We start from the raw sequence: 14,174 nt of genomic DNA, 5'->3' as shown, positions 1-14,174 counted from the left end.
CAGCGACCGCTACTGTACTCCACCCTGTTCCTACAGCCAGGCGTGCACGTGACGGTCTGCCACTCCCGGATAGCTTTTGCGAGTGACGCGTGCCGTGTGAACACAACCGACACTCTGTCCGAAGTGGTGCGACGTCGCAGACAGTCGCTCTCACCTAATTGGGACCTCTCGTGTAGAGGCGGCAAACTCCGACTCTCGAGAGCTGCTCGCCGTACAACGGCGAGTGCTGAGCTACCCGGATTTATGACGTATTCCACAGTCTGCACTGTACACTACCTCATCTTGGTACTATATTTTGCCCTACGCGTGTACACATTAAATAAAAGCAGCGACAAAATTGCGTGTTTTGAGACACAATTTGTGGTCGCGGCTTGCTTCTGAGCGAAGAAATCGCCCGTTTTACCTCCTAATCGAACAGTACGATCAGTTAGCACATTTCCAAATTTCTAGATGTACACGGCAAACAGCATATAAAAACACCATAGATATGTTACAAGGAATTGACAAACTAAAATTTAAAAAAAACTGTCACTGACGATAGCCGATATCACGTTACATGAAAATATGTACTGGACTGGCGCGCTACCCACTGCGCCACATCAACGCAGCAAGAAGCTCCTCTATAAACGTGTACTGTACTGTACTGGCACTGCCGGGGCAGTTGAGGCTACTGTGTGCGATTGATACACACTGGGACCGAATGTCAGCCACGTGTCAGCAAAAAAAGTGACGAAGGCTGCCATGAAGTGAACTCAGGACGAATCTGCGCATTTAATCGGTTTGTACGAGGAAGGGCAACCGTTATGGAATGTACAGATACTGCACTGCAGAAACTAACAAGCAAAGTCTGTTGGCTGATGTGGTTACAGTTGTAACACCTCCACACAAGAAATTTGCCACAATATCCAGAATTCAAAGAATCGGGCAGAGTAGTTCTATAGCACAAAGAAACAAGTGCACCTATCTTTGAAAGTGATCGTTTGGAACTGGGAAAATTGCCATTTAACTACAAGTAATACAGCTGTAACGTAACTATAATTTTATATGAGGCCACATTCATTGATTATATTTTTATATTAGGTGTTGAGCAGCAGATCATTAGGAATTTACGTTGTTGTGTTGTTGTTATTTCAGGAATTTACGGGTGTTTCTTTAAGTCGATAGAATTAAAAGCTTTCAAATAAATGTACCAGTGTGTCCGAAAATGCTTCATTTACCAGATATTCGCCCCTTTTGGCTTTTATACATCAGTACCAAGATTAAATTGGTGTAACGTTATTTTATCGTACTACTGACTTCACGAAATATTATGAAGAGTAAACGTAATTAATGATAGAAATATTAGTGTCACAAACAGTCTGTCTTTAATGAATTTTTCGCGTAATAGCATCTAGGTTGACAATTTTGGGTTCAAAGAGAGTTTCCCCCACCTCACTTAAAATTTCAATATTGTTGTGGATTTTCCATCACAAGCTCTGCCACCAGATTCTCGCCTCCTCCAAAATCACTCCGCCGCCCGATCCCAAGACGGACACATCGAGCGAGGTGGCGCAGTGGTTAGACACTGGACTCGCATGCGAGAGGACGACGGTTCAATCCCGCGTCCGGCCATCCTGACTTAAGTTTTCCGTGATTTCCCTAAATCTCTTCAGGCAAACGCAGGGACGGTTCCTTCGAAAGGGCACGTCCGACTTCCTCCTCCGTCCTTCCCTAATCCGACGGGACCGATGACCTCGCTGTTTCGTCCCCTCCTCCAAACAACCCGGGACGGACACGGCCGTGTACGTGTTTCCTTTGCCTCTTCCTCAGCGCACAGAACGACGACAGAAAAACCTTGCGCAGAGTGAACTCGCGCAGACTCTCTCAGCCTGCTGCGTGTCAACGCTCGCGCAGACACTTAGAGAGACTCGCAAGGAACCATCAGATATCAACTATCAGTAAAAATTCGGCCCTAATGTCAACGGTTCTGCGAGTGTGTAACAAACTGCCCGAGAGCAGAACACTATTACGTGTATCCTAGTTCTTACACCTTCCACTTGGTTTATCTCCCAATCCTCAGTTGCACAATACTGTGTTAATGACTTTTAGATTAGGACCGTCTGTTTGCAACTGGATATAGGCAGCAATGGTTCTGCCAGACGCGTTTCGTCTCAGTTTATTAAGGCACCACCAGTGGCCTGCGATACGTGTGTATTTTCATTTATATGACGCACATTCAGCTTATGTATTTTCCTGTTGTACATTTTGAACATGCCTCAGAACTGTTTGTAACTTAAATCTACAATATCTGAACTTGGTAATTCGATGTGTTGCATGTACGTGAAAATGCACGTGTATTTCAGGCCACTGATGATGCCTTAGTATACTGAGCCTAACGCGACTAACATAACAAATGATGAATTTATTCGATTGCAAACACACCGTCCTACACTCTGCATAAGTAAGAATATAACATATAAAACCGATATTACTGTAAAATGCGTCAGAAGTGAAATAACTGTCACCACTGAAGGAAAAAATACGTATCGCTGTCTTTATTTGGCAATTAGTAAGGAGACAATGCGCGAAACATAAAGGAAAAAACACGGTTTGTTCCGCCCTCTACATAGTCTTTGATGCTTAAAATGTGTCATATTCTTATACGACATAGTACCGATCAAAACGAGAGGAATAAAGTCCCGTGAACATATGTGCGGAGTCAAATGCTTGTTAATTACGGGTGCACAAGGCAGTGCAACCAGCATATTCGGAGCGAATGACCTCTGCGCTCTTACATCGCAAACTGTGCTGTCGTTGTGGAGGCGGCAGCAGAGGCGCTACAATGGATTGAACATGTTGACGTTTGACGTACACTTCCTTTTATATCCATATTGTTGGCGAAAACTGTTAATTATTTTATACTTTAGTTTCTGTACCCCTATTTGCACGCAATGCCACGCGGTAAATAATCAAACACGGTCCATTTCGCTCAGGGGGTTCGCCGGAGAGCACCCCCCCCCCCCACCCCTCCTCACCAAACAGTCTACGACACACGTGGCTGCGCATGGCTTTTCTCGCACGCATGTCACACACGGTGCTGGAACGTGTGCACGTTGTCCATGCCCGTGGAATACACCGACGACTTTAAACGTCCACACAGACAGAAACCTCATGGGTTACACTGAGGTGTGAACTCGAGCGACACGTTTCCGGACCTCCGCGACCAATCATCTACCTACCGTCATCCGAGGTGCCTTGAGTCTAAACCACATCCGCCGTCTCATGGTGCCCGTAGTAGCTTTTCTTGTGAAGCCGAGACAGCGACAACATCGAACGAGATCGAGCGAGGTGGCGCAGTGGCTAGTACACTGGACACGCATTCGGGAGGACGACGGTTCAATCCCGTGTCCGGGCATCATGATTTACGTTCTCCGTGATTTCCCTAAATCGCTTCATGCAAATGCTGGGATGGTTTCTTTGAAAGGGCACGGCCGACATCCTTCCCTAATCCCATAGATCGATGACCTCTCTTCCCCCAAATAATTTTTTGTAGCGTCTTTTACAGTTTTTACTACACCGATGTGTAGCGGAGACTGGGCCATGTTTACGCAGAGCACTTTTCTCGCGAACTATTCTTCCTGGAGCGCTGCCGACAACAGAGGTTTAACACTGCCATGTAAGAGGGCTCTTACACACACATCACGACTTCAATTAGAGTGAAAGTCTTAAGCGCGAAGAACATATTTCAATTTTAGCGCAAGGTGAGTAAATTTTGTTACTCAAATATCGAACCTCCTAGGGAGCATACCTTTTAGAAATGAGAAAACATAAACCCGTGTTCGCTTACACGAACTTATTCTATTTTACGAGGCACACTTGTGTCATTTGAAAGCTCACTGCAGTAGTTTCGAAATTAATTGAAACACAACGATGGGGCACCTTTAAGCAATTCTGTTGCGGCAACTTGATGCACTGTTATGCACTGCCATCCTAACTGATGCCAGACACGGAAATCGAGACAACAGCAGTTGGCAACGCAATCCAAAACATAGGACAGTAATAGGAAGAAATTTCTAGGAAAGCTATTTGAACCTAATGAATTTCAAGCAGAATTTATTAATTCTATGAGAGCAAGAACTGATAAGGGCAAGAAATTCCTAAGCAAGAACAAAGAAAAATGTAGATAGGCCTATTCTGACGATACTAGTGCTCCGCCCAAAGACAGGTTTTCATACGGTAACCCTCCGTGCTCTCCTGCCTTGTCCGGTCTTCTTCAGGTCCGCATAATTTCCGCTTCCCTTTAACTCGTCTATCACTTTATATAACTCCTCCTTCCTCCCAATCTGCTCTCACAAACCAGTCCCTCCAAAGCGTTAGCAAGTATTTTCGTCTCAACGAATATCCCATCCAGTTCTTCTTCCTAATGAAGAGGATGAAAATAGACTTTGTATTTGCTGCTTGAAACGATACAGTCAATCGAAAAAAAAGACGTGAAAGGTGAGCTCACGGACACACTGTTACAGGGAACGCATTACTTTTGTGTGCATAAACTGCAACACGGTCAACACTGATGAACAGTCTTTAATCAACATTCACACTTCTGTGTACGTCATACTATGCTATTATGTTAATAGGTGCAACTTCGGCAAAAATATTGTTTACTGCCAGTAACATTGTAGTGTTGTACCACGTTAACTACTGTACCAAGCCTGTAATCTTGTTTATTCCCAACGAAAGGTACTTTGAAAATTTTAGTAGTGTGTTTTTTACTGATTACTGTGTCCTGCGATATGCGTAAATCTGCCCCCATAGGTACGCAAATCTGCGCCATACCCTGAGCAAGTTTACACACGCGATGTGTGCCTGTATGCAATTATTTTGCACTTTTAAATGTAACGTCGAGTTAAAAGCGTATATATCAAGCTATGCTTTAATAGCCGTGTCATAAGATTAAACAATTTTATACACGATAAATCTAACAAATTAACTTTTAACAAATTCGAAATGAAATCCGCGTAGATGTGCCCCTGTCTCCGCTACAGTTAGAAGTAACAGCATGTAGCGTTTCAACTTACTAACATTTTAAAATACGATACTTTAAGAGAAATTAAATTATGTCTCCTGTTTAGCAGTGCATCCTTGCTGCACCAGAGACATATCGTGGGTGATTTTAAATCTCTGCCGCCGTATTCATTTTTCCTCGCTGACTTCCATCTCATAGAAAAAGACGAAAATTAACGTTATATTTTCCTGAGGCTTTCGCCCAGCAAGACACTATTATTTGTTACGCAGCATTAAGTCACCATTTCGTTTATAAAGCTTTAAGTGAATAAACAGTCTCACATTCCGGTAAGTATTACCAACACCGTAGATGAAATTGCATTATCCTGCACAACTAGTACTAATTATTTGTAAACATATACGTTACAGTGTGGTATTTATTGTGATTAAGAAAAAAACGGATGCATAAAGGAAGAACCTCATTCTAATATGCTATCTCTTTCTAAATAGATCTTAATAATTACAAACACTTTCAGAAACTTTCATTTCTGTATATGGTACGATTTATTTTCCTTTTTGTTTTGTCAAGTACCGTATAATATTTTGTAATTTCAATTCTATAACTATTCAGGCAACACTTTCATATAGAAAAGTCTACACAATAGCAGAAATTGCTCCCGAAGTGCAAGAACGGCACTGTTAATTTTTTTCAATGACATGTGGTAATAGTTGTAGGAATTTGTGATTTTTGTGTAACAATGAATGTTCTCCATTTTTTATTCCACGAACTAAAATATGATATGCTGGAGAAAATATAATTAAAAACAACTTATTGATGGAAAACAACCACGATCAAGATAAAGAAAGAAAATTTGTAAGAAGTGTCCAGCATCAGGGGAGCGAGGAAAACTAATTTTGAGAGAAAATATTACTCCTTTTATGTCTCGTGCTTGCATCGCAGTTTGCTCTATTACTCTCAGTATTCACAATTCGGCGAGTAGAATTAGTGATTTTCATTGGTACTGTAGTTGCGGTTCGTATTTTATGGGGACAAGATGGCGGTTTTGGGCTGTAGAATGTACGAAGCTCCAAAACGCTGACAGACTGTTTCTTTACGTGAGCCGTCACTGCAGGTGTATATTAGAAAATTAGAAGTAAAATAACTGAGAGAGAATAGTTGATAGATCTTAGTGTATTGAAAAGCAGGCATTTGATAACATTTATTACTGAATCGTATGTTAAGGCCGCCAAAGAGCAACACGTGGACGAAACCGAACTAGGTAGTGTTGAACACGATGTGAAAGCGGAAGAAGTGTTGTCGATTGAACCGGTTGGTCAGAGGGAGGAAACGTTCAAAAACATACTACTCTTCTACGACGAGTAGGCGAAATTCTGTCAGTACAGACTCCGTCTGCCAATCATGAGGTCAATTTCATCATGCTATCATCTTTAGTTTCATACAGAAAGAGTCAGCAAATATTTATAGGCCTAGTGCGCATATAACTAAACCAGCGGACAAAAATGCTCCTATCTCAACACAAAAAATACGAAAATGTTACTGTTTATTTAAAAGACTCTTACTGAAAAGTTTTGGCATAACAACATATTCGCGCTTTTTCAACATGTAATTCACCTCAAACTCCCGTAAGCCCCCCTAACTGTAACTCGCAGCCACTGGTGCATCACTGTAAGTCGCTTACACCCGCCCACTCTCAGTCGCCCTTCCTCCCTCACTCATTGTCATCATCATCTCTCTCTCTCTCTCTCTCTCTCTCTCTCTCTCTCTCTCTCTCTCTCTGCTACTATCTCATTGCTTCCTCCCCTTCCATTGCCTCCTTTGCTCTTTCTACACCACAGCAACTATCTGTTACCTTGCAGTATTTATCGCTTTCCCGTCTCTTTCCCATTGCCACGGTCTCCCCCTCTCTCAGACCGAGCAAGGCGGCGCAGTGGCGAGGTGAGGATGACGGTCCAGATCGACGTCCGGCCATCCTGATTTAGGTTTTCTGCGATTTCCCTGAATCCGAGATGGTTCCTTGAAAGGGAACGCCCCTTTTCCTTCTCCATCCTTTCCTAATCCGAGCTCGTGCTCCGCCTCTAATGACGCCATTGTCGACGGGACGCTGAACACCGACCTCCTCCTGCTCGTCGTCCTCAGCATATGAAAGAGCAAAACTGTGAGTCTGCCAAAAGTTGAGAAACTTTTTAAAGTTGCCCAGGAATGTAGAATGAGGTAACCTGTATCCCACTTTTTAGTCAGAGTTTTCTAAATAAAAAAGGAACATATTCGCCTTGTTTTTGCTCCCATAGGACCATTTTTCCACTAGTTCCCTTCTTTTTCCTGTCACGCCACAGCATGTCACTCCTACGAAAAGAACTTACTGGTTCAGTAAAACTTTGATAGTTTGCTTACGTGAAACTGAAGTACCGCAAAACTAATAGTACACAAAAGTTTTTCATGTACTTAGTTACTAGAATATGGGTTCTCAAAACGCTTGTGGTGATACCCGAGATTAAAGCATCTTTCCCCGTGCTATGTTTTCACCTGAAACCGGATTTTACGTGTACGAGTAGAGTATTTTGAGTCACTGTAAGGCGGAAACGGATAAAGGCGTCAAGTAAATTGTTAGTGTTATTCGAGATTGCGAGCTTAGGAATACATCGGGAAAATTTCATCCATTTGCTCCGTTTTCATACGAAACGAACCGCTCACGAAATAACGGTGCCGCCATAAACTCCTTAATGTCTATCGTAGACCACATCAGATTCAAAAAGAATAAACCGATTTCGTCCAATCCCCTAAGCCGGAGGAAGCATGTAATATTCATGATTTGACCCTTTGCTATGATATAGTGACACTAAGAGGATACTTCCGTCGGGTTTATAAATGGTATCCAGTTCACCGGATATCCAAAAGACTTGACTCCAGCTCTCTGTGACGAACAGAACCCGATGTATCAGCCCCGGAAGAATCCCGGTTTTATACGCGGCGTTTTAGAACGTATTAAGTAGCGCATGCTGTAGCGTGTGTTCCGATTCGTCGAAGATGTTTTTTTTTTTTTTTGTGGTTTTAGGGCGCACAACGTCAATGGTCATTAGCGCCCAGACTACGTTAGGAATGCACCGCGAGGCACAAGTTTAAAACAGCAACTAAAAGGGAAAACACGATAAAAGACAGACTGACAGGCATAGGATTAAAAAAACAGCATAATCAAATGTCCTTAGAGAGGTTGGTCAAGTTGATAAAACGAAGAACGCGAGCAGCTGCTCGTGGGTCGTCCGCTAAAATGGCATCTAGACTACATGGCAGGCCAAGATCAAGACGCAGTGTGTTAAAATCCGGACAGGACGTTAAAATGTGGCGGACCGTCAGCAATTGCCCACACGGGCAGAACGGCGCCAGCGCAGCCGTCAGCAGATGGCGATGGCTGAACCGGCAGTGTCCAATTCGTAACCGGGCCAAAACGACCTCCTCCCGCCGAGAAGGGCGTGAGGAGGACGTCCAAGCTGCGGGAAGAGGTTTCGAGGCCAGAAGCTTGTTGTCCGTAAGTGCAGCCCAATCGGCATGCCACAGCGATAAAATGCGCCGACAAATGACCCTGCTACAATCTGACGAAGGGACACAACAAGAAGCTGTCCGAGGCTGGAGGACCGCAGCCTTGGCCGCGGCATCTGCAGCTTCGTTCCCAGGGATACCGACATAAATACAGGCCGTGCAATCTTACACTTTATGACTTTTACTTCTTATCTCTTGAATTTGTTACCAGCTCTGCAAGTCACTGCTGCAGAAGAATATCACGGCACACTTGCCATTTGGATCTGTGAATGTAACGGCGCGTGTGCCTTAAATATATGATACCGTTAGTGCGTCGTCGAAAAGTGTATTTGTATCAGAATCTTCTCCGTTTCGTTAGGGCATCTATTGGTAGTGAGTCTGTGACGCATCGGAAGGTGTGTTATCTGCTTCCGCCTTGTGGCGAAGTCTTGCAGTCGTCGGCGGCGGGCGACGTTTAAAAAATATCCCCCCCCCCCCCCCCCCAATACTCGCCGGCACTCTGCCGAAAGATGGGAGGAGGCCGTAGCCTTCTGGAACGCTGCTGCCGGCTCACGGAGGGCTGACGCGGCAAGAAACCGCAGACTCATAGCCTCGGTACTCTGCTAAGACCTTCAGCTCCACGACTGTTTGTCACGGTTTGCAGATGGCTGTGTAACTGTGAGAACCAAAAACAAAAAAAAAAAAAAAAGCTAGTCACGATGCTGGGCACTGGAGGGGGGGAAAGGAGGTATGGTGAGGGGGCAGGGATGTTGTACAAACCAAGTGCAATACGCTGGAAACACAAGTCAGGTACCTCCGCCATTTTGGACATTTTTTTGTCAGAGGTTTGGAGGGGGGATGGGGGAAGAGGTGTTACCGCGCCTCGCCCCAGAATCTGGATTCCTCGCCTTTTTCTGGTTTTTAAAATTTTTCAGCACTTTAATAAGGGGCAATTGGTGCACTTCCGCCATACTGCACTTTATACTAAATTCCTATCAATTTCCTCGTCCTTGTTGTGTGGCACATAGTATTCTGCAGGTCGTCCCCTTTGACAACGAAAAGTCGACATTATTGTATCGTCCATGTGGCTGACCACAGATTGTTTTTAATAATACGAGGCACGCACAAAGGTGCACATATTCACACTGTGCTTCAAAGCTTTTGATTGAAATGTCTAGATACGGCAGACCACGTCACGGGGAACAACTTTTATTAGAAACAACATGCTCTATGATGTTTCCCGACGACGCTAGGCGTCTCTCTACCGAGTTCACCGACCGAAGGATGACGCGATTTCACTGAAGTAGTACGGTTTACTAACCAGGTATGCTGCATACTGCCCATCCTAGTAAATTGGTAGACTGATTTTCGACTGAAAAGCTTTACGAATGAATGTGTTTCTCCAAGTAGGTAAAGCTTTTTTAGAAGAACGAGGAACTTTTAATTTTGTTGGGCCTACGCCCCTTCACACGGAGGAGATGACTGGACTGCAGGCAACACGCAAGGCATACGCACACTGCATAGTGTCTACACCCCGCAACATCTCAGGGGCATAATCAATACAAAAGGACACCCAGCGTTGCTGGCAAGCGTCACCGAACATTCTGCCATTAACAAAAGCTGTTCCCCAGGACGTCATCTATCTCTCCTAGATGCCTGATGCAAAGGCTTCGTGAAATCCTTTGTTTGTTCCAGGTGATTCTAGGTTTTGCAGTGTGAGATGTATACAGGGTGGTCCATTGCTAGTGACCGGGCCAAATATCTCACGAAATAAGCATCAAACGAAAAAACTACAAAGAACGAAACTTGTCTAGCTTGAAGGCGGAAACCAGATGGCGCTATGGTTGGCGCGCTAGATGGCGATGCCATACGTCAAACGGATATCAACTGCGTTTTTTTTTTAAATAGGAACCCCCATTTTTATTACATACTTGTGTAGTACGTAAAGAAATATGTTTCTGTTGGACCACTTTTTTCGCTTTGTGAAAGATGGCGCTGTAATAGTCACAAATGTATAAGTACGTGGTATCACGTAACATTCCGCCAGTGCGGACGGTATTTGCTTCGTGATACATTACCCGTGTTAAAATGGACCGTTTACCAATTGCGGAGAAGGTCGATATCGTCTTGATGTATGGCTATTGTGATCAAAATGCCCAACGGGCGTGTGCTGTGTATGCTGCTCGGTATCCTGGACGACATCATCCATGTGTTCGGACCGTTCGCCGGATAGTTACTTTCTTTAAGGAAACAGGAAATGTTCAGCCACACGTGAAACATCAACCACGACCTGCAACAAATGATGATGCCCAAGTAGGTGTTTTAGCTGCTGTCGCGGCTAATCCGCACATCAGTAGCAGACAAATTGAGCGAGAATCGGGAATCTCAAAAACGTCGGTGTTGAGAATGCTACATCAACATCGATTGCACCCGTACCATATATCTATGCACCAGGAATTGCATGGCGACGACTTTGAACGTCGTGTACAGTTCTGCCACTGGGCATAAGAGAAATTACGGGACGATGACAGATTTTTTGCACGCGTTCTATTTAGCGACGGAGCGTCATTCACCAACAGCAGTAACGTAAACCGGCATAATATGCACTATTGGGCAACGGAAAATCCACGATGGCTGCGACAAGTGGAACCTCAGCGACCTTGGCTGGTTAATGTATGGTGCGGCATTATGGGAGGAAGGATAATTGGCCCCCATTTTATCGATGGAAATCTAAATGGTGCAATGTATGCTGATTTCCTACGTAATGTTCTACCGATTTTACTACAAGATGTTTCACTGCATGACAGAATGGCGATGTACTTACAACATGATGGATGTCCGGTACATAGCTCGCGTGCGGTTGAAGCGGTATTGAATAGCATATTTCATGACAGGCGAATTGGTCGTTGAAGCATGGCCTGCACGATCACCGGATCTGACGTCCCCGGATTTCTTTCTGTGGGGAAGTTGAAGGATATTTGCCATCGTGATCCACCGACAACGCCTGACAACATGTGTCAGCGTATTGTCAATGCATGTGCGAACATTACGGAAGGCGAACTACTCACTGTTGAGAGGAATGTCCTTACACGTATTGCCAAATGCATTGAGGTTGACGGACGTCATTTTGAGCATTTATTGCATTAATGTGCTATTTACAGGTAATCACGCTGTAACAGCATGCGTTCTCAGAAATGATACGTTCACAAAGGTACATGTATCACATTGGAACAACCGAAATAAAATGTTCAAACGTACCTACGTTCTGTATTTTAATTTAAAAAACGTACCTGTTACCAACTGTTCGTCTAAAATTTTAAGGCATTTGTTTGTGACTATTACAGCGCCATATATCACAAAGCGAAAAAAGAGATCTAACTAAAACATTCATATTTCTTTACGTACTACACGAATGTGTAATAAAAATGGGAGTTCCTATTTAAAAAAAAAAACGCAGTTGATATCCGTTTGACCTATGGCAGTGCCATCTAGCAGGCCAACCATAGCGCCATCTGGTTTTCCCCTTCAAGCTAGACAAGTTTGGTTCTTTGTAGTTTTTTCGTTTGACGTTTATTTCGTGAGATATTTGGTCCGGTCACGATCAATGGACCACCCTGTATATTGCACGATACTGAAACAGGTGATTCTGGGTTTTGCAGTGTGAGATGTATATACTGCACGATACTGAAACATAGTAGCCATTTTCATTAATAGTGCGCTCGCACAGTATGCTGAATAAACAAAAAAAGAATAGTTTCACTTTGTGCCACCAGGTGAAAATATGGCGCTGTAAGCAGTCAGAATGTGGAGGGGTGCAGGAAAAGGTGAGCAACGATCAGACATATGGTGACGGTAGTTCTGGCACATTTATTAGGATACGGTCACAACTTACAACACATGTCCAGTATAAACTCAGCAAGACGCTGCATCTGTAACACGGCACGGCTGACAGTTGCTCGCAATATGTCTGGTATTATGAAAGTGATATGTCATGATATGCTATCTTTCACATCAAGACGAGTCCGGATACATTCCTTATAGACATAATCTTTCAGACATCCCCCCAATCAAGAGTCACATGGATTTAGGTATGTGAATCTGAAAAGCCATACATCTAGAAGTTGTCTACAGATGATGTGGTCGCTACCGAAGGACTCTCAAAGCAAATCTTTCACCTAGCAAGCGACGTACAGTGTCGCCCAATCTTGCATGAAAATAGTGGTGTAGAGACAGTTGCGTTCCTGCAAATCTGGAATCAGGAGTGGCGCAAGGAGGTCCTTGTAGCGTGCCGATGTCACTGTACACATTATGGGCCTGTGAGGTGTCATTTCCTCGAAGAAAAACGGGCCGAGACTATAGGAGTTTGTGGTTACACACAGTCACATAAGTTGAGCGCAGTGGATGTTCCTGCAAAACACGTGGCGGAGCAGAGCCCAGCTGCAGCAGTTCTGTGCATTCACGGCACCGTGCAGAGTAAAATGTGCCTCGACCGTCCAAAGAACATTCACCAGACACATTTGATCCATTTCCATGCGTGCCGAAAAAGGTAGGGGAAAGTTACGGCGTTGTAGCCTACCGTTGCCTACCTTGGGTGTTCATTTGGCGCACGTTCTGAATCCTACAGGGACACCAGTGTAACATGCATCGCTAGATCTTTTGAGCTGTCCATCAGACGAGAGACAATTTCCGTGACACAGCTCGAGCACTGACTGCAGAACTTGAGGCATGCGCTGTACGGTCGGCTATAGCTGCAGCAACTTCATCAGCAAGTGTCACCGACCGTAGACGATGGACTGGCGAACAGACGTGTAACTGTTGAACAACTGACGGCCCAGGAGAACCAAGGGGCTGCCAGCATTGTCTCCTCTGCAGCTGATGCCTATATTTCATGCAACCGTGCTGACTGCTATTCCTCGGCGACGGACGCTGAAATTTGTTCTCCAATATCGCAACTCGACGTCCACTGAGGGGCGATAGGTGGCCTTTTCAGATAAATCACGTTTTATACTGACAGATGGGCCGTTGGTGCGTACGGCGTGAAACGTCAGAAAGCCAAACACTATTTGGCGAATGTATCCGTGGCATTTACTGGCTGATCTCGCCATTGTGGAAGGCACAGTGGGTCAACCCGAGTATCCATCTATCCTAGGGTACGACATCCACCCCTACAGACAGTTTGCTTTTGGTCGTCGATGGCATCTACCAGCAGGACAATGCTTCGTGTCACAAAGCTAGTACTGTGCGTGCGTGGTTCGAAGAGCACCAGGACGGGTTTCCCGTACTCCCCTGGCCACCATACTCGCTGGATTTAAACGCAATCGAGAATCTGTGGTCCGGTCGTGCCGTGGGTAACCGAGAAACCTAGTGCAGCTGGCGAGGCCTCCACATCTCGGTCGGTACCTTCCAGAACCCCTTTCACTCACCGCGGTCAGCGCTGCAAAAGGTCGTTATTCGGGCTTTTGACACGTCGTCACGTTAATGTGACTGGACAGTGTTCGCTGCCGGAAAAAAAAATAGTACACCTGGAAAGACGACGTCGATTTTGACCTGATGACGGCATGTGCCACCGGAGCGATGCTAGATATAACTGACAATGGTTTCAACGTCGTCCGCTAGCGCTGCTGCCTCTGGATCACGGGGTCCCGTGTTCGATTCTCGG

At 44.8% G+C, this 14,174-nt stretch overlaps 1 protein-coding gene across 1 annotated transcript in view; it reads right to left on the bottom strand.

Moving 5' to 3' along the window:
- Positions 1-14,174, bottom strand: part of LOC126109555 (centaurin-gamma-1A) — a 333,594-nt gene that overhangs the window by 317,881 nt on the left and 1,539 nt on the right. The window lies entirely within an intron of this gene.

The sequence above is a fragment of the Schistocerca cancellata genome, chromosome 12, assembly GCF_023864275.1.
Source record: "Schistocerca cancellata isolate TAMUIC-IGC-003103 chromosome 12, iqSchCanc2.1, whole genome shotgun sequence".
Taxonomy (NCBI): Eukaryota; Metazoa; Arthropoda; class Insecta; order Orthoptera; family Acrididae; genus Schistocerca; species Schistocerca cancellata.
Note: the sequence above shows the minus strand (reverse complement) of the source record. Positions and strands in the feature narration are given on the sequence as shown.